At 40.9% G+C, this 22,300-nt stretch overlaps 1 protein-coding gene and 1 long non-coding RNA gene across 7 annotated transcripts in view; both read right to left on the bottom strand.

Annotated features, from left to right (window-relative positions):
* The window catches only part of COL4A3 (collagen type IV alpha 3 chain), a 137,593-nt gene that overhangs the window by 114,000 nt on the left and 1,293 nt on the right, over positions 1–22,300 (bottom strand). The window lies entirely within an intron of this gene.
* Positions 1,149–22,292, bottom strand: LOC113596301 (uncharacterized). The gene is made up of 4 exons (XR_008295592.1): positions 22,029–22,292; positions 18,462–21,980; positions 10,883–11,003; positions 1,149–5,831 (listed from the first exon to the last, which is right to left on the bottom strand). It is a non-coding gene; the product is annotated as an uncharacterized LOC113596301 (long non-coding RNA).

Raw genomic sequence — 22,300 nt, 5'->3', positions numbered from 1 at the left:
GGGGAATTAGGTGCTTGGGAGTGAGAGAAGCCCAGACCAACAGAGAGAAGGCAGAAGGGAGCCGCCCTGGCAGATGATGTGAATGAGCAGAAACCACAAGATAGGACACACGCAAGGTAGAGGATGATGTGGTTGGTTAGCTGGGGCAGGAATGACAGCAACAGAAACTTCTACCGAGATTCTGCAATTCCTGCTGTTGATGGGGCCATGAGGTAACATGGTCACTAAACCTGCATATTCTTAAAAAAATTTTTTTAACGTTTTATTTATTTTTGAGACAGGGAGAGACAGAGCATGAACAGCGGAGGGTCAGAGAGAGGGAGACACAGAATCTGAAACCGGCTCCAGGCTCTGAGCTGTTAGCACAGAGCCCGACGCGGGGCTCGAACTCACGGACTGCGAGATCATGACCCGAGCCGAAGTCGTCCGCTTAACCGACTGAGCCACCCAGGTGCCCTTAAACCTGCATATTCTTAAAGTAACTTCCGTCATCCACGAGACCTGCCTCACGCTTTAGATTCCCATCTCTTATTGGTTAGAATGTATATCTACAAAAAAAAACACACCCCTGTTTCTTGAGATAGCAGGAGAATCTCTGTTCCCCATCAAAAAAAGCCTCACCCAGGGGCACCTGGGTGGCTCAGTCGGTTAAGCGTCCGACTTCGGCTCGGGTTATGATCTCGCAGTTTGTGCGTTCAAGCCCTGTGTCGGGCTCTGTGCTGACAGCTAAGAGCCTGGAACCTGCTTCAGATTCTGTGTCTCCCTCTTCCTCTGCCCCTCCCCTGCTCACTCTCTGTCTCTCAATAATAAATAAACGTTAAAAAAAAAAAAAGCCTCATCCAGATGTGTATATCCAAAACGGCACGCAGACTCACGTGGCTTGTACCGCAACTCCCCACTGCCATACTTCCCCCTTGGCATGGCCACACCATTCGAAGGCCAGTTTTGTGAAAGCACTGCCAGATTCACCAGTCTCATCCAGTTAGAGCAGGGTGACCTCCATCATTCTCCGTCCTCACTCCCATCCCTCCTCCGAGTTGGCGGAAGAACCCATTTGGCATCTTGGTGGCTCGATATCTGAACAGTTGTTGGGATCCCCGCCGCATGAAGAAGATGGGGAATCACTCTGCTATCCTGAGGATGGTGTACCGAACTTTTAAAGACAATGTGCCGTCATGATTACAGGATGGGAGGGATGCACGGTCAGGCACCTGCAGTTGCACCATGCGTACTGAAAATATCTGGAAAGTGTCTATCTAAAAAGTGAGAAGACCTTCTATGAGGGCAGCTGTTCCAAGTAGTTTCTAACTAGCTGTTCCAGGTGGAATTGTCTGTCCTATTGACAACCACAAAAAATTAATTTTCTTCATTCTCTCTACATTTTGGCTCTGCATTGATAGTACCGATGTACTATTATTTAATTTTCCTGCCAAGTGTGTTTACAGTAAGTACTAAATATAGGGCTGATTCTTAAAGCTTATTTCTTGATGGGTTCAAAATTTCTTTGAAGATGTAAGTTATCTACAGTTTGATTTTTGAAAAAATTCTTGCCTAGGGCCTTTTCTAAGATGCATCTGTTTTCTATAGTGAATTATACTGATGACCAAACACTAGCTTTTATTTCCAATGAAATTAATTGTATTTTTATTCAACCTTCACACAATTAAGTCTAATTATTACACAACTTGTTACATAGATTCACGTATATTTCACACTGTCCAAAACATAACTGAATAATTAACATGAGGTGTGGCAAAGTGAATCTGTAAGGCAAATATTAATATGATTCTCAAAGTTGAGGTATGACAAACAATTAGGAAGGGAAGCTTTATGATTCTTCATTTGTGTCTTGAAGCGAGGATATTTTATCTCATAGAATACCTCTCAAAAATGGATAGTCTACACTCCCCGCATGGTATATCAATTATATTAAAATCTACAAATAGGGGAACCTGCTTGCTCCCTAATAAAACCAGGAATCATCTGAGATGTGACGAGTGCAGATTCCCAGGCCACAGCATGAGGATTTTGCCAGGAAACCTGCCCTTTAAAATAAGCGCCACAGAGGACTATTGCACAGACTAAACGATGAGAACTGGCCTAAGGCTTTCTTTCTGAATTTCGCTTTCCTTTGTACTTCTTCCCTGGCTAGTGATGGGGAATATATTCACCCTCTTCTGTGGGGACCATAAGTACCCATGGAGCAGGCCCTCACCCTCTGGTCTCAAGAGGGCCAAATACGCATAAAAGGTAAAGACAGTAATATGATGATGGGAATGGGGGAAAACGGGTGCACCGTCTGACAAATGAAATATAATACATCCTTTTTATATTCGAAGGTGAACACACCATCTTCGAGTTACATTTATATTCCTCCCGGAGCAGCAGTGACCGTTTCGCCATACGCACAAGAGCAAACACCACTTTTTCTCAGACAGCCAGAGGTCAACCAGGCCATATGGAGATGTTACGTGATCTTTGTACACTGACTAGTAGTACCAAGTGCTAACCACCTGGGCTAATCGCTGAGAGCCCTGGGGCAATTCACCTCAAGCTACCCATTCTCCATTTAATCAGTAATCAACTAAACCTTGCACTTGGCCAGAAGCTTTTGATTTTTTTTTTTACAATTTGGTTGGCCGAATCCACTTCTAAAAAACAAATTCAACCTAATGTCAAAAGTCCAATGGAACAGCCAGGCGGCATAAGGGTCAAGAATGTGTACGCCCGTGTGTAGAGAATTTTTCCAAAATGTGCGTGATGAAAAAAACGGGGTTAGGTTTTTTTCATATACTTCAAACGCTTTATTTGGTTTGTTTGGTTCTGTGTATGACCTCCAAATGTGTTCAGATTAAATTATTTGAAGCAGCTAAAGAAAATAATTTGCTGGTGAAGAAAAGGCATGCCCTGCAAAGTGCAAAGACATATTTCATGACAATAGACTTAGAAATGAATACCAAAGGACAGCGTGCAGCAAAAATTTTGACCGGATCCTTCTTGGTACAAAAGGCAAGGACCATAACTGCTCAAGGGGCCTGGATCAGCAAGGCAGAGGGCTGAAACCAAGCTGGCAAGGAAGGTTACTTTGATGAGGGTCTAAGTCAAGGTGTTATTCCAAGTGACATCTTCTGGGAAGAGACATTTCAATAGTTTCCACTTTTTTTAATAGATTGATTGAGTCAACATTGATTTTACCTGGGCTGGCACTCATACTAGATGCATTCAAAACAGAAAGTGCCTCATAATTTGGTGATAAGCAATGATTAACCAGTAACTCAGTTCTCACATTCCCCCAGTCCACCTTGGGCAACCGCCAGATCAGTTTCCTAGCAAGAGTTCACCCATGTGCACTTGCTGGCCTGCATTTGTTGCTCCTGAGGGTAACTCTCTCCTCACATGTTAATATAAGAGGCTTCTTGGCCAGGGGAGAAGGTTGCTGACCCACCAGTTCTGCTGGCCAGACTGTTGTCTGGATTCCTGAACCCTTGCCAGGGTTCTTTGGTGGCAAGCAACAGAAATTATTTAGGCTAACTCAATGATAAAAGAGGAATTTGTTGGAATGACATGGGGCAGCACACAGAAGTTGAAGAAAAGTTAAATAAACAGGCCTCAGAAAAGACCAGCCTCAGGGCCGTTGTGGGGATCAAGGTACAAAAACGAACGGAAAGTTTTTCAGGGCACTGCTGTCAGGATGAATAAGCTCCTTGCGTTTTCAGTTGAAGATCCGAATTCCTGGGGGAGGGCACTTACTGGCTCAGCTGAGGTCATGTGCCCACGCCCTTGGCAATGAGGGGATGATAGCTCCCTCAAGTAAAATCGACATGCCACCACCAGAGGGGGACAGGAGAGAGGTCAGGAAAAAAGAGCAGATGTCACTACACTCTGATTTCTCGTGTCACCTGGTTTCCATCTGCCCCCCCCCCTACTGACCTTAGACATACTGTCTCCTCTTTGTTTAGGTTCTTCTGGCCAAGTATGATAACCACCAAGTTTGAGTCAATCCTCTACCTAAGCTTGACCTAAACTCTGAAGTCAGATGAATTCCAATGAGCCTTCTGATCTGTGTTGCCCTTATTCCCACCCACTACTTTGGTCTGGTCTCTGCTTGGAACATTCAGATGTTCCTGGGCCACCAGGTTCTCAGAAATTCCCCAGATTCACCCTGTTCTTAGGCTGGTCACTGTTATCCCGGGCTCTTTGGCCCCAAATGCTTATTTTAAGCAGCACAATTCAAGATGTTTATATATGTACTTCCAAATCTTTTTAAAAAATGGCAAAGCAAGTAAGCAAACAAACAGAACCACTCTATTTCCTTCGGAAAATGCATAACACTCAAGAATCTATTTACACAGAAATTACTTCACGTACGTTCAAAAGTCAAATCTTTCAAAAATCCAATGTCTGCGAGTACAATGTCATTTATATTTGTTCCTGTTGTTAAACTGGAATAAAAAATTAAAGCAAAGACTTTGTGATATCATCAGAGTCTCATATTAAAAAATGAATAGCCCGACTGATCTCTCAGTTGTACAGCAAGAGACTGTAAAGCAAAGGGTAAAGACTTTTGACTGGTGGGTTCCGGTAGGTAGAAGCCAGATGAAGGTTTGGTCAAACGGCTGCCAAATATCACCCTTCACCACCACGAATACCTACTGAGCGCCTAACGTGCTAGGCACACGCTAAGCATTTAGAGACACCATTGTACGTAATTGTTATCATATATATAAACCCACAGGTCTATCCTGTTGTCCCCCTTTTACAAATAAGGGAAACAAAGTTCACCAACTCAGCCAGGGCCACGCAGCTGGCTGTGGGTGGCATGAGTTACGTAAAGACTGACTTTCTAACTATCCTCTCAAATATGTTTGTCTCTGTTAAAAAGTTTTGCAGGGGCAAAGGGTCCTCATGGCAAAAATGGTGAGAAATGATGGACTTAAGAGTTCAGGGAGAAAATATGAATGTAATTAAGAAGCCCTTAATTTATTCTAATGCACAGCTGTGCCCAGTTGTACTTCTCCGGAAAGCCCCAGATACAGATCACTGGAGATCACCTCTTCGGGGGTCACAGCTCATTGTGGTGATTATGATGAACATCACTACCTTCAATACGCCTACAGAGTTAGGAACCACCACTCCAATGTTAGAAACACAACGCACGCTCTTCCTCATAGTGAATAAACAGGAAAATTCTAGGCCAAGGAAAGCTTATAATAACAACAACAAAGAGCCCACTCTATTTAGAGCAAGTCAGTGATTTCTCCAAATGAAAAAGCACAGCAGTTTCGATGTGAAAACAAGTCTGGTTTTCGTGAAGCTTTTCTGACTGCCACTTTCTGAAGGTGAACTTTATTGCAATAGATTCCCAAGTAAATCATTTACGGTATGTTAGTGGGCGGATGTTAAGAATAATTGGAATTCGTCTTCTGGTTTTGCATCGGAACATGTTAAACGCTTTGCATTCGTGCTAACCTGATTACATAAAAAGTTTAGGAGTCATATGTATGATGAGGTTCAAAACGGGTCCAGGTGATATTTTGTTTCAACGGGTGTAGGTCAAAATCTCCAACATTTTCCTCCTTTACAAAATCGTGGAGTCTTAAGGTCTTTTCTTTATCTCCATTTGATTTTTTTCCCCTGCAACTGCATTTGCTTCTGAGATTAGAATGCAGTCATTATACAATCTACTGAGGTTGTACTATCGTGCTTACCAAGCTACTGCTCAACTTGATATAAGGAAATCAATTTAGTTTCATTCCGATGCATGGTTCAAGGCAGATTGGCCTTCAAGAAACCTAGAGAAAAGTCCAAGAGATCCTAAGCCCAACTGTCACCTGTGGGAAGGTCATAAAAATGGGCGAGGGAAGCAAGAGGAGATGAGGTAGAAGGAGTGGTATTTGGAGAGAGAGAGAATCTTGCTCCTTGGCCAATGGATTGGAAATGGCTCGTTTTCTCCAAATGCCTGGAATCGTCTAAAACCAATGAGATGCCCTATGGTAATGACTAGCGGGGGTCTTTGAGCCTATCTCCTTCCAGATTTAGAGCTAAGGGTGAGGGATGAAGGGGCACTGTGAAATGGTGAGCGGGTTGAGGCAAGAGTCTTTAAATCTATCTAATGCAAGACTGACTCTAGGTCTATAACAAAGAAAATAACTGGCAAAACCCATATTTTATTTGTGGCCAGGAGCCATGCATCTCATCTTCAGCTCTGTGTCCCAAGAAACCCCTGGCTCTAGCCAAGATACTCTTTTGGTTCATTTTTGACCAGAGGTGAGATCACTAGAAGTCAATGTGGGAATGGGTAGATTATCATAAACATAATGTTGGCAAAATTAACTAATTTGAGAAATTAAAAAAAATTAGCTCCTTGGCTCATATCATACATCAAATCATATTCTGGATTAAGTAAAAAAAAAAAAAAGACAATAGAATATATATTGAAATTTTATCTCTAGTTATATTTCCATGATAGGATTTGGCATGATTTTGCTTTCTTTTTGCTTACCGGTATTAAAACTGTGTCTGTCATTTGACAAGTAGAATCTGTGGTAAAAAAAAAGAAAAGAAAAGAAAAGAAAAGAAAAGAAAAGAAAAGAAAAGAAAAGAAAAGAAAAGAAAAAAATACCAGCTGAGCTAATTAATAATTTTACTATATAAGTCTATTACAAAAAGATATGATGGCAAGAATTCACCATAGCTTTGTTTATTATATCAAAAATTTAGGTTAAATAAACCTAAACTTGGTACATAAACATGATGTAACAGTATGTAATTGTTGTCAAAAGATGTTAAATGAAATAATATAATGTCAAAAAAGCAGGATACAAAATGCCTTATACCATATGATCTCATTTTTACACAAATATGACACAATATTAACACTGGGTCCCCTTAGGTTCTTTTACTACGAGTGCTTTTTAAAAACATACTTCTCTAGGGGCGCCTGGGTGGCTCAGTCGGTTGGGCGTCCGACTTCAGCTCAGGTCATGATCTTGCAGTCTGTGAGTTCAAGCCCCGCGTCAGGCTCTGTGCTGACAGCTCAGAGCCTGGAGCCTGCTTTGGATTCTGTGTCTCCCTCTCTCTGTGCCCCTCCCCCGCTCATTCTCTCTCTCTCTCTCTCTCTCTCTCTCTCTCTCAAAAATAAACATTAAAAAAATAAAAAAAACATATATACTTTTCTATATATCTTGAATGTTCACAAATGAGCATGTATTACTTTTATTGTTAGGAAAAAAAGATCAGCGTAGAAAAAATATTTTTGTTCAGTTAGTCCAATCATTAGTTCCAGTGGCTTCATTATCATAAACTTCCCAAGGAGCCTTCCTGTTTAAAGGAAATTTGGAAGGGCGCCTGGATGGCTCAGTGGTTAAGCATCCAACTTTGGTTCAGGTCACGACCTCCCGGCTCGTGGGTTCGGGCCCTGCATCTGGCTCTGTGCTGACAGCTCAGAGCCTGGAGCCTGCTTCCGATTCTGTATCTCCCTCTCTCTCTCTGCCCCCTCCCCTGTTTGCACTGTCTCTCTCTCTCTCAAAAATAAATGAACATTAAAACAAAATTTTTTTAAATACAAAAAATAAAGGATATTCCGAGAGTTATCTTCCGCATAGTGTACTGTCCTTAAGGTAGGTGCTCAGTGAATGTGCACCAAGCGAATTTGCATTTCCGACCCTGTTGCTGCCGATTACACATTAGTGGAATCTGAGGGAGGCTGTGTACCAGAGCTGGCTCATGGCTTCTCTTAAAAACACATGCCAAAAAGCCTATATTTGAAAGAAAAGAAAGGACCAAATGATTACTATTAAGTGTTGCCCAGAACTCTCTCTCTAATTAACAGGTATTTTAGGTGAGGTATTTGGCAGGTGACCGTAAAAGCAATGAAATCATTGGATGAGTTTTGCATCAGTATTTACATGGGGCGGCATAAGGGAAACAAACTGTTCATTTTTTAATGGGGACAGTGCTGAGGGAGGATGCCATTTCTGCTGATGTTTCCAAATAATGTTATTAGAAAATACCAGCAGCAAAGAATGCACTGAATAATATTTTTGAAAAGAAGAAACTCCTTAATACATTCCAGGAAGTTGATACTGAGTCACAAAATAACAGGAGAATTAAATGAGTATCAGAAACATTTGGACTATTGCTTTGCTGATATTGAAGCTCATTCCTGTCTCAATACTACTTGGCACTTGTACAATGCAAAATGTGTTCAATTATATTATTTCTGGAGAGAGGAGGGATAGGTTTTATCTACCACATTTTATGATTGAGGAAATGGAGAGTCTTGGAATGCAAGTGGCTTGCCCCAAACTGTCGCAACAGTGACTTTTTTCCGGCACAGGATGGGGGGAAGGGCATACTGCTGTCTTGCGCGATCTCTCTAGGATGGCAGAGTGTCCCAAGATGTCCTTGCCTCTATGAATGCTCTCTTGGGGGCTGGGGATGCTGCTCCTTCAGGTCACGTGGGCTCTGAACGCTCTGTCTCTGAAAGGCCTGAGCAGGTCACAGCGGGTAGAAGCTCTGAAGGTCTATGGGCACAGCACAGGCACCCGCACAGCTCAATAAATCTGCCCGTTGGTCTTCTCCAGTGTATGTGCGACCTTAGAGAGTGTTGACGCCTGCATGGGCCTGTATGCTGGCTTGCAATCAGTAGGAAACTTACCTGATGAGATTTCAGATACAGGACTGTTCTTAGGGTTTGTTTTTTTTTTCACAACCGGGAAGGGTTTGCAGGAATGCTTTTGCCTAACATGGCAAAAGAACACAAATCCCGTTCATGTGTGTATCGTATGGAGCACCACTATCTAAATGCTGATGTGGGCTCCAGAAGGGGTGGAGGCTGGAAGCTGACTGAAGTATTATCAGTAAATGTACGTGCTGCTTTCTGCACTCCCCACAGTTTTAAGTACTTTACTTTGTTTTTGTTGTTGTTGCTGTTGTTTTTTAAAATGTTTTATTTATTTTTGAGACAGAGAGACAAGGGCGTGAGCAGAGGAGGGGCAGAGAGAGAGGGAGACACAGAATCCGGGAAGCAGGCTCCAGGCTCTGAGCTGTCGTCAGCACAGAGCCCAATGAGGGGCTTGAACTCACAAACTGTGAGATCATGACCTGAGCTGAAGGCGGTCGCTTAACCGACTGAGCCACCCAGGCGCTCCTTAAGTACTTTACTTTGAAGATAAGCTGTGTTTTCAAGCCACTGGAAACTTACCACTTCCTGGCCCCATTGTCATTCCACAATTTATTGCTGTTACACCATAAAGCCCACGTGTTCACTTTTTTGTACATTTAACTGATCTTTATTCTTCCTCTCAACTCCACTCAAATTTTGCTTTTCCGCATTTGCCCTGTGAGAGCATATCTAATTTTCTTGTTATTGTCTGTGTCCTTATCTAAAGCCCTCATTCAGTGGCATACTCCATGAGGGCAGGAGGGACCATGTGGGTTTTATCTACCTTTGGTCCCAGCATCCAGCTGAATTAATGAATGGTGCATTCAACATTTCACCTGGAAAATAAATGCTTTGTTTTTATTCTTGTGTCAAAGGATTTAAGAATCTACTAATTCTTTATTGCCTTTTTAGTTTTAGTGTCTAAAATACAATGTTGGCCCCGTTCCAAAAACATTCACTGGGGACTACTTATACCAAAGGTCCTGCCAAGAGTTGGAGCTGTCTGTGTTATAAATAAGACATAACACATGTCTTCCAGGAGATCAGTAGGGGAAGCAACATGGAAATAGGTAGAGCTCTTTCCAGATTGCAGAGATGAAGAATATCTCAGTAAGTAGAAGTATTTCATTGATGTTTTGATTGTAAAAGGGTATGGTTTCTGAATTCAGTTCTTTCCGAATAACTGAAGCATTTTAAAAATCATCTTATCGCAAATAGTGCTTTGTTATTTAAATAATGAGTAAAGTGACATCTGACACTCCTTTTCAATCATCTGAGCCGGTTTTGGCAAGAAAGAGTCCTACTAAAGAACCCAAATAACCAGAACTCCCAATTCTAAAGCTATATTTTTTCCAAGTTGATTTATTTATTTTTGAGAAACAGAGAGAGAGAGAGAGAGAGAGAGAGAGAGATGCCACAAATGGGGTAGGGGCAGAGACAGAGAGGGAGACAGGAGACAGAGAGGGAGACAGGAGACAGAGAATCCTAAGCTGGCTCCATGCTGTCAGTGCAGAGCCTGATGCCGGACTCAAACGCACAAACCGTGAGATGGTGACCTGAGCCTAGATCAAGAGTTGGATGCTTAACTGACTGGTCCCAAGTCTAAACCTACTTCCTTCATTAATTTGATGAGTTCTCTTGGGTCAGACCCTTACCTGTAAATCATGAATGATACTACCTTTCCATCTTACTCAGAAATGCACAAAACCAGACCTTTCATAAGAAAGCATCTACACAGAAAATTATTTAAAGTATGATCTTAGAAAATGTTTGTCTTCAAGGAGTTTCCATGGCAGCTTTATGTCTAAACAACTGGAAATAATCACAAAAATTCAATAGAAAGATATTACCTAAGTAAGTTATTGGTGCTAACCTACAATGAAGTGCTCTGTAGACATCTAGAGACGATACTTGTAGTAATTAATAACTCATAAAATTTTCACCAGCCCATTGTTGGGTGAAAAGAGTAGAATAAAAAAATAATTTGGTAGAGAAAGACCAAAATGTTATCAGTAATCATCTGTGGCTAATATGATTACGGGTAATTTTCATTTTTACATTTCTTTTGGTACTTTTAAACACTGGCCAAGTTTTGAACAACACATAAAATTTTTTTAAAGCCAGCATGTGAATGCTTCAGCTTTCCTGATATTATACACAAATAAACAGAATAAACTTATCCTATCATCTGGTTAAACAAAGAGAATTAATATTAACCTTGTTGTTTTGGGTCTCTCCAGATATGCTTTGACATTTGATTCGAGGGAAAATACTGCAAATTTCTCAACTTCCGCTTGTAGAAATTTTCCTTGAGAAGTTCATGTAACAACAAAATATCCTGGCGGGAAAAAAAATCCAGTGACCTGTTTTGTCTACATAATGACAAATCTTCCCAAGTTTTCTAAATACACTTGAACTCATTTTTAAACACTGGGATCACTTCTCTAAGAAACGAATTTGGAGATACAATCTAATTAACCAACATCAATCTTAAAGATTAAAAATGGAAAATTCCTAACTTACCCCAAAACTGTCAGAAAAATAACAGATCTTTATACCATTACATTTTTAAATAGGTCTGAGGCTTATACTTTTTAAAAACTATTATCTCATTGCAATAATACCAAAATACTGAGAATGTCAAATACTCTTTAAATGTATACTTTATATGTGCATATGCACACACACATATATACTACCTACAATGATATGTGGAAACATTGTTTTGATAGCCTGATATTGTATGTACAGGACATCAGACTGGATTTTTAACCTTCCTCTCTGTGCACATAAATGAGTATCGAATTACTTGCACTGAATCAATTAACAGGGATGGATTAAACAACTGCTCTGTCGATCTAGACTGGTTCTCCAGTCTCTTTCTGACTGCCAAGGTACCAGAATCCAGAGAAAAAGTACCAACAAACAACAAGACTTGCATCCTGCTTTGTCACCTCTTCTTTATGTAGGCTAGGTTCCCAAGAGAACAGTCAACCTCTTCCATATGACAGTCATACAAGTCTTTAAAATAGAGATCGTGTCACAGTTCTTTTGAAACTCTCCAGTACCATCCCATCCCATCTTGAGGGACCCTCCAGGGTCCTTACGGAGGCTGGCACAGTTCCCAGACAATACCGGACCCAGGAATCCCTTGTGGAGCTGATTAATATGCAGATTTCAGTTGGGGTGGGTGGGGGAGGGGCCGACATGACATTCTGCCTTTCTAGACACCAGGAGGGGAAGCTGGTGCTGTGGGTCCTGTGAGTACCTGGGGGTCTTCACCTCCGGCTGGCAGGTCCTTAACCTGGGTTTCATTCTTCCCTGGCTAGAGCCCTCTCTGGCCCGAACCTATGTCAGCTGGGACAAGGGCTCTTTGGCCCAGCTTTACCTTCTTGCCCTGGGCCTCACAGCCACATTTGGCAAATTCAAACGTGTCCCAGGGAGGTGGAGGAGAGAGGATGACACAGACACGTCAACGGGAATGAAAGAATATTTTCAGCACCTCACTTTACACGTGGGCCCATCACCAAGTTGCAGTGTGAATTCATGTGAATAGCATAAACATACTACATGGCCTCTTTGTTAAAATATGAATTGGTTAAGTGCAAACATTATTATTATAATTTTTATATATTATTATAGTTATATATAATAATATATTATTATAATATATTATAATATAATATATTATATTATTATATACTTATAATATATAATTATAATATATTATATTATAATATATTATAATATAATACATTATAATATAATACATTATAATATTATAATATATTATATTAATAATTATTATTATAATTATTATTATAATAGTTATTATGATTATTATTATAATTATATTGGTTAAGTGCAAACATTAAAATTATAGTCCTGTGGACTTATTCCACCTTATCTAGGGAGCAATCTCCCATCCTTAATTAGCACAACCATCCTGCCCTGCCCCTCTAACTCCCTGTTTCCCATCCCTTGCCCCATCTCTAGCAAAATACCCAGCATCTGTATTCCATCATGGTGAGTAAATTAACTCAGGGATTTTCTTCTTCTTTTTGTAGAAGTTCCTTTAGCCTTGGTTTTATTCTTTGACAGCCCAGGAGCCATACAATTAGAAGCATCTCGCCTCTCTCCACTGTTGAGAGCCCTGGCCTGGACCACATTCCCCAGCACTTCCCACATTCCCGAGTCCCCATGGAAGGCTCATGGGTTACGTGAGCCAGTGCCTTGGAAAGGTTTTCCCCATTGACCCCTAGCTAAGGTAAATGCTCCCCTTCTCCATCACCACATCCTATTCTCTCCTAGCAGGTACCACAATCTAGAACTATATGTTTGTTTATAGGCCTGTTGTCTCTCTCCCCTGTTCCCCTGGACACTCTATCCCACCGTGGCCAGGAATGCAGTTTGTTTATCATTGAGTTGCCAGGACCTGGGTCACATGCCTATGTCTCTGTCCTATTATCTTGTTCCTGATTTTAATAATAATAATAATAATAATAATAATAATAATAATAATAATATAATCGTAGCTAGACTATAAAAGCTGGGCATCGTGTTGAATACTTTATTTGCAAGAGATATAGTACCACCATTTTTAGATAAGAAAAACAGAAATCCTTTTGGAAGTGACTGGTTTAAGGGAACACTAAACCTCTTACTTGGCGAAGTTTTAGCGGCAAGTTAGTTTAGAGCTTAAGCTGATAGGCAAGATGTGGCATGTTGGTTTCCAATGTATGTCTCCTTTTCTCCTTTCCTGTTGCCAAATGTTCACTGTTTTGTGATGTGTTTTCAACTCTTCATGTACACACCTTACTCATATTTTGATAATGGCACAATATCATCAAATATGTACAAATGGTTTATATACACAATGGAGTACTACGTGGCAATGAGAAAGAATGAAATACGGCCCTTTGTAGCAACGTGGATGGAACTGGACAGTGTGATGCTAAGTGAAATAAGCCATACAGAGAAAGACAGATACCATATGTTTTCACTCTTATGTGGATACTGAGAAACTTAACAGAAACCTATGGGGGAGGGGAAGGAAAAAAAAAAAAGAGGTTAGAGTGAGAGAGAGCCAAAGCATAAGAGACTCTTAAAAACTGAGAACAAACTGAGGGTTGATGGGGGGTGGGAGGGAGGGGAGGGTGGGTGATGGGTATTGAGGAAGGCACCTTTTGGGATGAGCACTGGGTGTTGTATGGAAACCAATTTGACAATAAATTTCATATATTGAAAATAAAAAACAAAAACAAAAACAAAACCCACACAAATATGTACAAGTGGTAATTCGTGCAGCTTTAAGCGTGATGGCCAAGTCGACTACCTTGATTTTCTGGAGAAAAAGTTGTACAGATAGTTAGGTACAATCCATGCTGACCTACTGTCTTTAATTGAAGTTTGTCATTGTAATGTGTGTTGACTTCTTTTTTTTTTTTAAGTTTATTTATTTAATCTGAGAGAGAGAGAGAGAGAGAGAGAGAGAGAGAGAGAGAGAGAGAGAGCACAAGTGGGCTAGGGGCAGAGAAAGAGAGGGAGAGTGAGAATCGCAAGCAGGCTCCATGCTGTCATTGCAGAGCCTGCCACGGGCTTGAACTCACGAACCAGAAGATCATGACCTGAGCCGAAATCAAGAGTTGGATGCTCAACCATCTGAGCCACCCAAGCACCCCTTGCCGTGTGTTTATTTCTTATGGCAAACAAGCATACAAAATGTGTTCCATTCAGAGATATGACCTTATGGACTGGCTCTCCCTCTCGTATCTGGACACCACGTATGTGGATCTGTGCTATCGAAGATGGTGGCCGCATGTGGCTACGGACATTTGAAATGTAACGTAGATACTCTGAATTAAGATGTTCTAGAAATGCAAAACAGACACTAGGTTTTGAAAACTTAATATGAAAAAAAAGACCGTAAAACATGTACTAGTGTTTCTAACAGTGATTACATGTTGAAATTATAAAATTATGAATGCATGGGGAGAAGTGAAATATACTGAAATTAATTTTATCTGTTTCTTCTTACTTTTTTAATGTGGTTACTGAAAAACTTAAAATAACGTATGTGGCTCATAGCTGTGGCTCACGTTACATTTCTATTGCATGATACAGACACTGATGCTTACTTATCTGAGCTTAGGAAAGCATGTAAAGTGGACAACTATACAGCCAATATGCTTTAATTCACTCTTCGCTAGAAAATACTTCTGAAGCCAGAGGCCTTAACTGGCAGTTGAAGAAGGAACCCCAAGAGGGATGGAAAGACGGACATGGGAGTTTCAAGAAGACAAGAGCCAGCAATGGGATCTTGTGAGATAAACATAGAACTTGGAGTAAGAGTCTTTCTCATCTGATTTTCAGAGATGAAGATAACTCAGAGGGATTAAGCAACTGGCCAAGGCCATGGTGGTTGGGCTGATAGGGAAGATGTCTACTCTGTTAAAAAGTTGATATGATCTCAGTTTTCTTATTTTCGGAAACTGAAAATGGCGGTGAAACAAATAATCTATAGTGCAAGGCTGTTATGATTAAAAAGTTTAGGCTGAGACCAGATACAAACTTTGTAGAACAAAAATGCTCTGAGCACCATGTGTTTTTACTGATCTTGGAAAAACTTTTACTCCATGGTTAAATGCACATGATGAAGGACCACAGGGCATTTGCAAACCAGACGGCCCTGTTGGAATCGTACACTGAGAGGTTTGAGGGTTTTTTCATCAATTGCAATATTTAACAAGGTTAACTTTGCTCAGAGTTAACACAAGGCAGTTATTACTGTGCTCTCCGTAACAGGGCAGAAATTATAAGGGAAAGGCAAAGACAGAGTTCATTTAATTCACAGTATTACTAGGGATCATGCCTGAAAACAAACTAGCTACTACAACCCCAGAGAAAAGCTCAAGAAGGAAAACTCTCCTCAGAGAGGGAGAGGCAGCTGAGAGAGGAAGCTGGTGGCTTTGCTGTTGTTGGCCTTGACCCCCACTCATCTAGTGGAAGTCAGAATGTATGGAGGAAGCAGGCAGTGGGAGGGCCTAGAGGAGGGTGGCCCTGAGAACACGAAGGGAAACATGTTTGGTGCCCCCATCCTCCCAAACCATTACTAAATAAGTCTATTCTAATGGGAAACAATTCTCCTGGGAGCCACAGAACTACTTTGTTGTTTTTTTAATCCCAGGACAGAACAGCTCCAATCTGTGAGCAATGAGGTGAAATGGAGGGGGTGGTGTGGGCTGAATGATGACAGAGGAAGCTTTTATTTCCCCCAAACTTCTCATTCACATTGTCTCCCCATGGGTGATCACCGATAGACACAGAAGAAACAGGACAGGCCCAGACCTGATTTCAATGAAATCATTGAAAAAGAATCAGAAAGTATTGAGTATGAAATGAGTATGTGTAAAATGAATGAGGGCATAAAAATGGGGGAAAATCTACAAGAAAAGACAAAAAAAAATCCCAAAGCCCAAATAGATTTAGACTTCAGAAAGGACTTCTGGAACCGTCATTGAAATTAAAATTTAACGAATGAACATAGTCATGGTTAACGTTTATTGAACAATTACTATGTGACAGATATAGTGAAGTATGTATCATGAGTATTAAATCACTGAATCCTCATAAAATCCTGAAGTGAGTCTCTTACTTCCATTTTAAAATAAAGAAGTTGAGACAAAAATTTAAAAGCTGATAATTAATAGATCTGGGGTTATAAACCACGTCAAACGGTTCCATCCAGAGGTTGTTTCTTTTTTTCATCACTGAAAATTACAATAGATTGAAAAATCAATCTACTGAAATTTCCAAACAGCAGAAGAGAGGATTAAAAATTGAAAGAGGTGTGGGGAGGGTTCACAGGGGGCAGCGCAGGGGACGAAGCCCCTGAGGCAGAAGCTGAGAATGTTCCAAGTTGGTCTCAAGTCCAGCTGATGACTGGTCTCGTGGACAGTCTGGGGTAACCTCCACAGTTCAGAACATTTCTTCTGCGGGGGGGGGGGGGGGGGAGAGAATTTATCCAATGGCTCCCATCACCTACTGGTCAAAGATTTGCCCACAGGTGTTAATACTCTATACCTCTAAGGTCCAACAGGGAGCCATGAGTAGAGTCTAGAGGAACCATTAGGCTGTTCCAGGTACAAAGTCTGTGGCCAAGCTGGCAACTGGGGAAAGTCAGTGCCCGCAGACCAGGAGCAAGGTGGGACCCAGAGGACCCAAGTGGCATATGAAAGGTGTCTCTTATAAGGAGTTAGGAGGAATGGAAAAAAGATGAGAAGGTCCAGGATGCATCCTACGAATGCCAGGAATAGAGAGAGTGGGGAAGAAGAAATGTAAATCAGGAATATCTGAGATTTGATGAAAACTATAGACTCTCAGATTAAATATGCACTGAGTAGGATACATAAGAAACAAATATGCACGTACAAGTTTAATAACATGACTAAAAAATCTCGACCTAATTGGTAAATATATACGTGTATATATATATGTGTGTACATATATATATATATATTTATCTTTAAGTCAGAATATCATTTCCATCACAATTTAATTAAAAAATAAGATTAACTAGAAAATCTCCCTCTGTTTGGAAATTAAGAAATAAGGATCTAAATAACCCATAGGACAAATAAATCAATTAGAAAGGATTCTGAATTTAGTTATATTGAAATACCACTTACTAAAATGTGTGTGATGCAGTAAAAGCAGTATTTGGGGGGAAGGTCGTTAGCCTTAAATGCATTTGGACTATTCAGAGTTGCTTGATTAAAGTCAAAATACAGGGGCACCTGGGTGGCTCAGTCAGTTGAGTGTCCGACTTCGGCTCAGGTCATGATCTCGCAGTTTGTGAGTTCGAGCCCCGTATTGGGCTCTGTGCTGACAGCTCAGAGCCTTAAGCCTGCTTCAGATTCTGTGTCTCTCCATCTCTTGGCCCCTCCCCTGCTCAAGCTCTGTGTCTCTCTGTCTCTCAGTAATAAATAAATGTTAAAAAAAATTAAAATAAAGTCAAAATAAAAATTCAACCATGTTTGCTGTACCTTTGATAGTTAGGCTATTAAATTTTGGGGAAAAAACACATTGACAATAGCACTAAAAATATCAAATACTTAGAAATTAAAGAAACAGAAAACTTGAAAACATAGTGAGAAGTTAAAGCCCTGAAAAAACAGACCAATGAATGAATATAAACAGACTCCTATATGAATGAGTGCTTGGTACACGTTTGCAGATGTAACACTGCAAAGCAGGAGTTGGGGGGGGGGGGGAAGAACGGACTGCTCAATAAATAATGTTGGCACAATTTATCATATATATGGAAAAAGATAAAATCATGTTCCTCAAGTAGAAAAACAATTCCAGAATTAAGAGTCCTAAATACAAAGGAGTTACATTACAAAACTTTTTCTTGACATAAGAGAACATTTTAATAATCCCAGGGAAGAAAAGGATTACTTTAATGAGACGCAAAACACAAAACATCAAGGAAAAATGGGAAGTTTGAGATTGTAGAGGAAAAAAAAAAGTTCTATGTTCAGCCACCAGTAGCTAAATTTAAGATAAATCAGACACTGGAATGACATACTTGCTGCACATTTAAATGGCAAAAGTGTGGCATCCAAAATATAGAAATGACTCCTAGTTATTAGCGAGGGAAAAGCACAAGGCCACAACAGATCAGTAGGCAAAGAGCTGTCCATGCAGTTCACCCCGAGGTACATAAAAACCACCAACGAAAACATGAAAAGATACACGAGCTCCCTGGTCAAAACAAGATCCTATTCATACTCACTAACATCGAAACACATCAAGTTTTGCTGAGGATGTGGGGAAGCAGATACTCTGGCACATTATTGGCTCCACCATTTTGGAGTCTGTTTGGCAATTCTTCATGCAACTTAAAGTATGCTTTCCCTTTGAATTCTACCTAGGAATTCCAAATCTAGTTGTCACAATGGTACCTACACGGAGCAGTTATGTTGTCGCGACTTTGTAAAACAAAACCATGGAAACCAACTTCCTGTGCTCGGGGGGAATGGAAAAATAGACTGTGCTTTATTTGTATAACTGGATACTATGCATCAACCATCACATCCATATGTGTATACGTGAGTCACATCTATATGTATCAACATGGATAAAATCCAAAACCGTAATATGGAGTGAGGGGAGCAAGCTTATGAATGTGAAACCATTTATTGCATTTGAAGGACCACAAAACGAAAACATTTATTTTTCATAGTGACTAACACACACACACACACACACAAAATGGATAAATACAGAACTGTGCACAAAAGAGGGGGCAAAGAACATGTGGATGACTTTTTATATATATACATGTTGTTTTCCCTAAAGGGAGAGACCTGAGAACAAATGGGTCAAAGCCTATTAATACTTGCCTAATCTCAGGGATGAATAAATTGGTGTCTGTTACACTTTCTGTTTGTTTCAACTTCATTCTTAAAATTTAAACATGAAACCAGTTGAGAAAGCATCTTCCCTAAATGCAGCTGTTATTCAGCTCCTGATATTTGCTTGCTGTATTTCTGCTCTGTCTGGAACTTTAAGGCAAAAAGAACGATAAACCATACCTCAAACCATGAGCCTCACCTTCTGCAGATATCAAAGGAGGAGCTGTCTCCAGCCCATCTCCTAAATCTATTTATTGCCTGAGGCAACAGCAATGTACCTCCCAGGTTCAAGTTGCTGAGCTGGGCCTGGCCATGGCAGTAGAACCAGAGGATGAGCTGAACAGACAGGCCAGGGACTGGTTTTCACTCAGGGCACTTCAGAACAAACTGTGTGGGTGGACAGTTCCACCCAGTCTGAACTCAGAATGTGGGCTCAACATCGCTACTCTCTCCCTGTTTTGAGAAACTGCTAAAATCAAATTGCAGAAATTTAGAGCAAAATGATGTTTGTAACTAGTGCAGCACCAAGATGATAAATACCGTGGCCCAAAGGCTCAATTTAGCCGGCACTTACACATTATTTGGCCCCAAGTTTATTTAGCCCTTTACAAAAAAATATGGTGTGTTTTGTAAAGTTTTGACTTATTTGCTAACATCTAGACTTTGAGAGATTTCTAATGGAAATTGGACACTACCACGCCCCCCCCCCCCCCCAACTGCCCCTGCTTCTCCGCTGAGAAAAGCAGGGATTCTGGCATTATTGATCTTGGAGTCTAGAATGCCCACAAATGGTTGGCCCTGAAGACTGGCCCCTACTCCATGGCCTGACTCATTATCTTACCTGCTGGCCTCACCAGGGGTTTCAGCCTCATTTTACAGATGAGAAAACTGAGGTTCAGAGAGGTCAAGTGCCCTGCCCAATGCCAGAGTTCCCTGTGGAGGGAGCCTTGCTGGCTGGCACTCTTTGGACGAGTTACTGGTTAACTTATGATTCCTTTTCTCTACAGACATTTCATGGTTTCTAATGACACTTTTTATGTAATTCAGCAAGTGCAATGGAAAGGATAATTCTTATAAATAGTAACAAAGACTTGCTTCAAGTGATGATAAAAATAATACAAATGAATTAATTGTAGTATCAGCAAGAAAATCACCAAGATTTGGCCAAATTCAAGACAGAAATTTTACATGTAAAAAAAAGAATAAGGGAATATGACAACATAATTAGAAACTGGTATAATTAGAGGTTGCATGATCATAGAGCATCACTTTTTCAGGCTGATTGTTACATACCCCTCTTTCTCCATCCTTCCCCAACCTCACCTCTTCTTTGGAGTCTGGAAGGATGTGCAAACCCTGCTCTGGACCTCTGCCTCAACATACACTTCCCACAACATATACTCCCTTTAGGTTTCTTGCTTGTTGGACTTATTTGCTCCTGTATTAAAGTTGGTAGACAATTTACATTGACTTAAATGAGATTACTATAGCATGCTCAGAAGTATTGGGTTGGGCATTCCTAGTCTATGCAAAGTGCATTTTTGTTAGAACCAGCTACATGAAGAGATTACACGGCTCACAAAATCCTTTAGAATGTAAAACACTAAGTCACCTAAGTGTAAATTAACAGGGGGATGATTCAATTAACTTTGGCATATTCATATATTGTGGAAAGTCATGCAACAGGGCAAAAAGAAAAAGAAGTAAATCTATCTTAAATACTAACATGGACAGGGACGCCTGGGTGGCTCAGTTGGTTAAGCTCCCAACTCTTGATTTCAGCTCAGATCATGATCTCATGGTTAGTGAGATCGAGCCCCTGTCAGGCTCTGTGCTGGCAGCATGGAGCCTGCTTGATATTCTATCTCTCCCTCTCTACACCCCTCTCCCTCTCCCCTCTCATGCTCTCTCTCTCTCTCTCACACAAAATAAACTTAAAATAAATAAATTAATTAACTAAATGCTAACATGGACAGATCTGTAGGTTGCAAAAGTATACATATAGCATGATATCAGTTATGTTAAAAACCACCAATAAAATTACATGTTGTTTGTGAGTCTGTTTAGTATGTAAATGCACAGAAAATGTCCACAAAGAAACACGAAGTGGTCAGTGGATGACCTTTGTTTGGACAGGGAGGGAAAGAGGTATGAAGATGCCAAAGAGGGTTTTAGCTTCATCTCTCGTGTCTTAATTTAAAAGAAAAAATAGATAACATGTGGTCATAGAGTCTAACGATCTTTATAGGTAACATTTATTTATGTGACTACTGACCTCCAATTACAATCTCAATCATGAAATTGTAAAACTGCTCATCCATGGGAATGACACTGACGCTGCCTTAACACCCAAATTAACTTTTTACGTGTAAAAATCACAAAAGTCATCTGAAAAGTTAAATTTCACTTCCGCCGAGTTCAAATCAAGTAAGTCAAACTGGGAATCAAAACACTTTGGAGGACACCCAGTTCATCTTTAATTGCAAAGAATAAGAAGTATGGAGTGCTTTTAAGTGAATCTGGGATCTCTCAAGTTATGAGTCAAAATCAAAGTGACAGACTGCTTAATTCATCCTAACATGAGTTTTATTTCTAAGGTGCTACTAACTTTTCAGTGATGGCATTAGCTTTTCCCAACAGTGCTGACAGAACACTGGAGTGGGAGTTCGAACGAGGGGGAAACCGAGCCCCAGAGAGGTCAGAGTTCAGTGTGAGGTGACAATAAGAAATGTCAGGGCTGGGGCCCTCTGTGCTCTCTGCCAGGCCATGCTGCCTGCTCTGATTCGCCAGTGTGACATCCCATGTCTCTATATCCGGTGTTCTCATCCCTGGCCATTATCTACCCACTTCTGTCTGTCTGTCTGTCTGTCTGTCTGTCTATCTATCTATCTATCTATCTATCAATCATCTACCTCTGGAGTCTATCTATCTATCTATCTATCTACCTACCTACCTACTTATCTATCATCTACCTCTGGAGACTTTCCCCAGTATCCCTGGCTCCTAGGGAACCAGACCAGCTTGCTCCCCGCCTTTCCCAACCAGCCTTCTTCCAGCGTATTCCACCTGTTTCCCCCGGCATCCCCGCTCGCTCGCATCCCCACGCTGCCTGCCCAGGCACGCGCGCACCGGGCAGGGACTCCCAGGACTGCGCCCCGCGGGTGGGGCCCGCGCGTCCCCGGAACGCGGGGCTGGGGGGTCGCGCCGCCCCGCACTC

Source organism: Acinonyx jubatus, chromosome C1 (assembly GCF_027475565.1).
Source record: "Acinonyx jubatus isolate Ajub_Pintada_27869175 chromosome C1, VMU_Ajub_asm_v1.0, whole genome shotgun sequence".
Classification (NCBI taxonomy): domain Eukaryota; kingdom Metazoa; phylum Chordata; class Mammalia; order Carnivora; family Felidae; genus Acinonyx; species Acinonyx jubatus.
The sequence above is the reverse complement of the archived record's forward strand: the minus strand, read 5'-3'. Positions and strand labels throughout refer to the sequence as shown.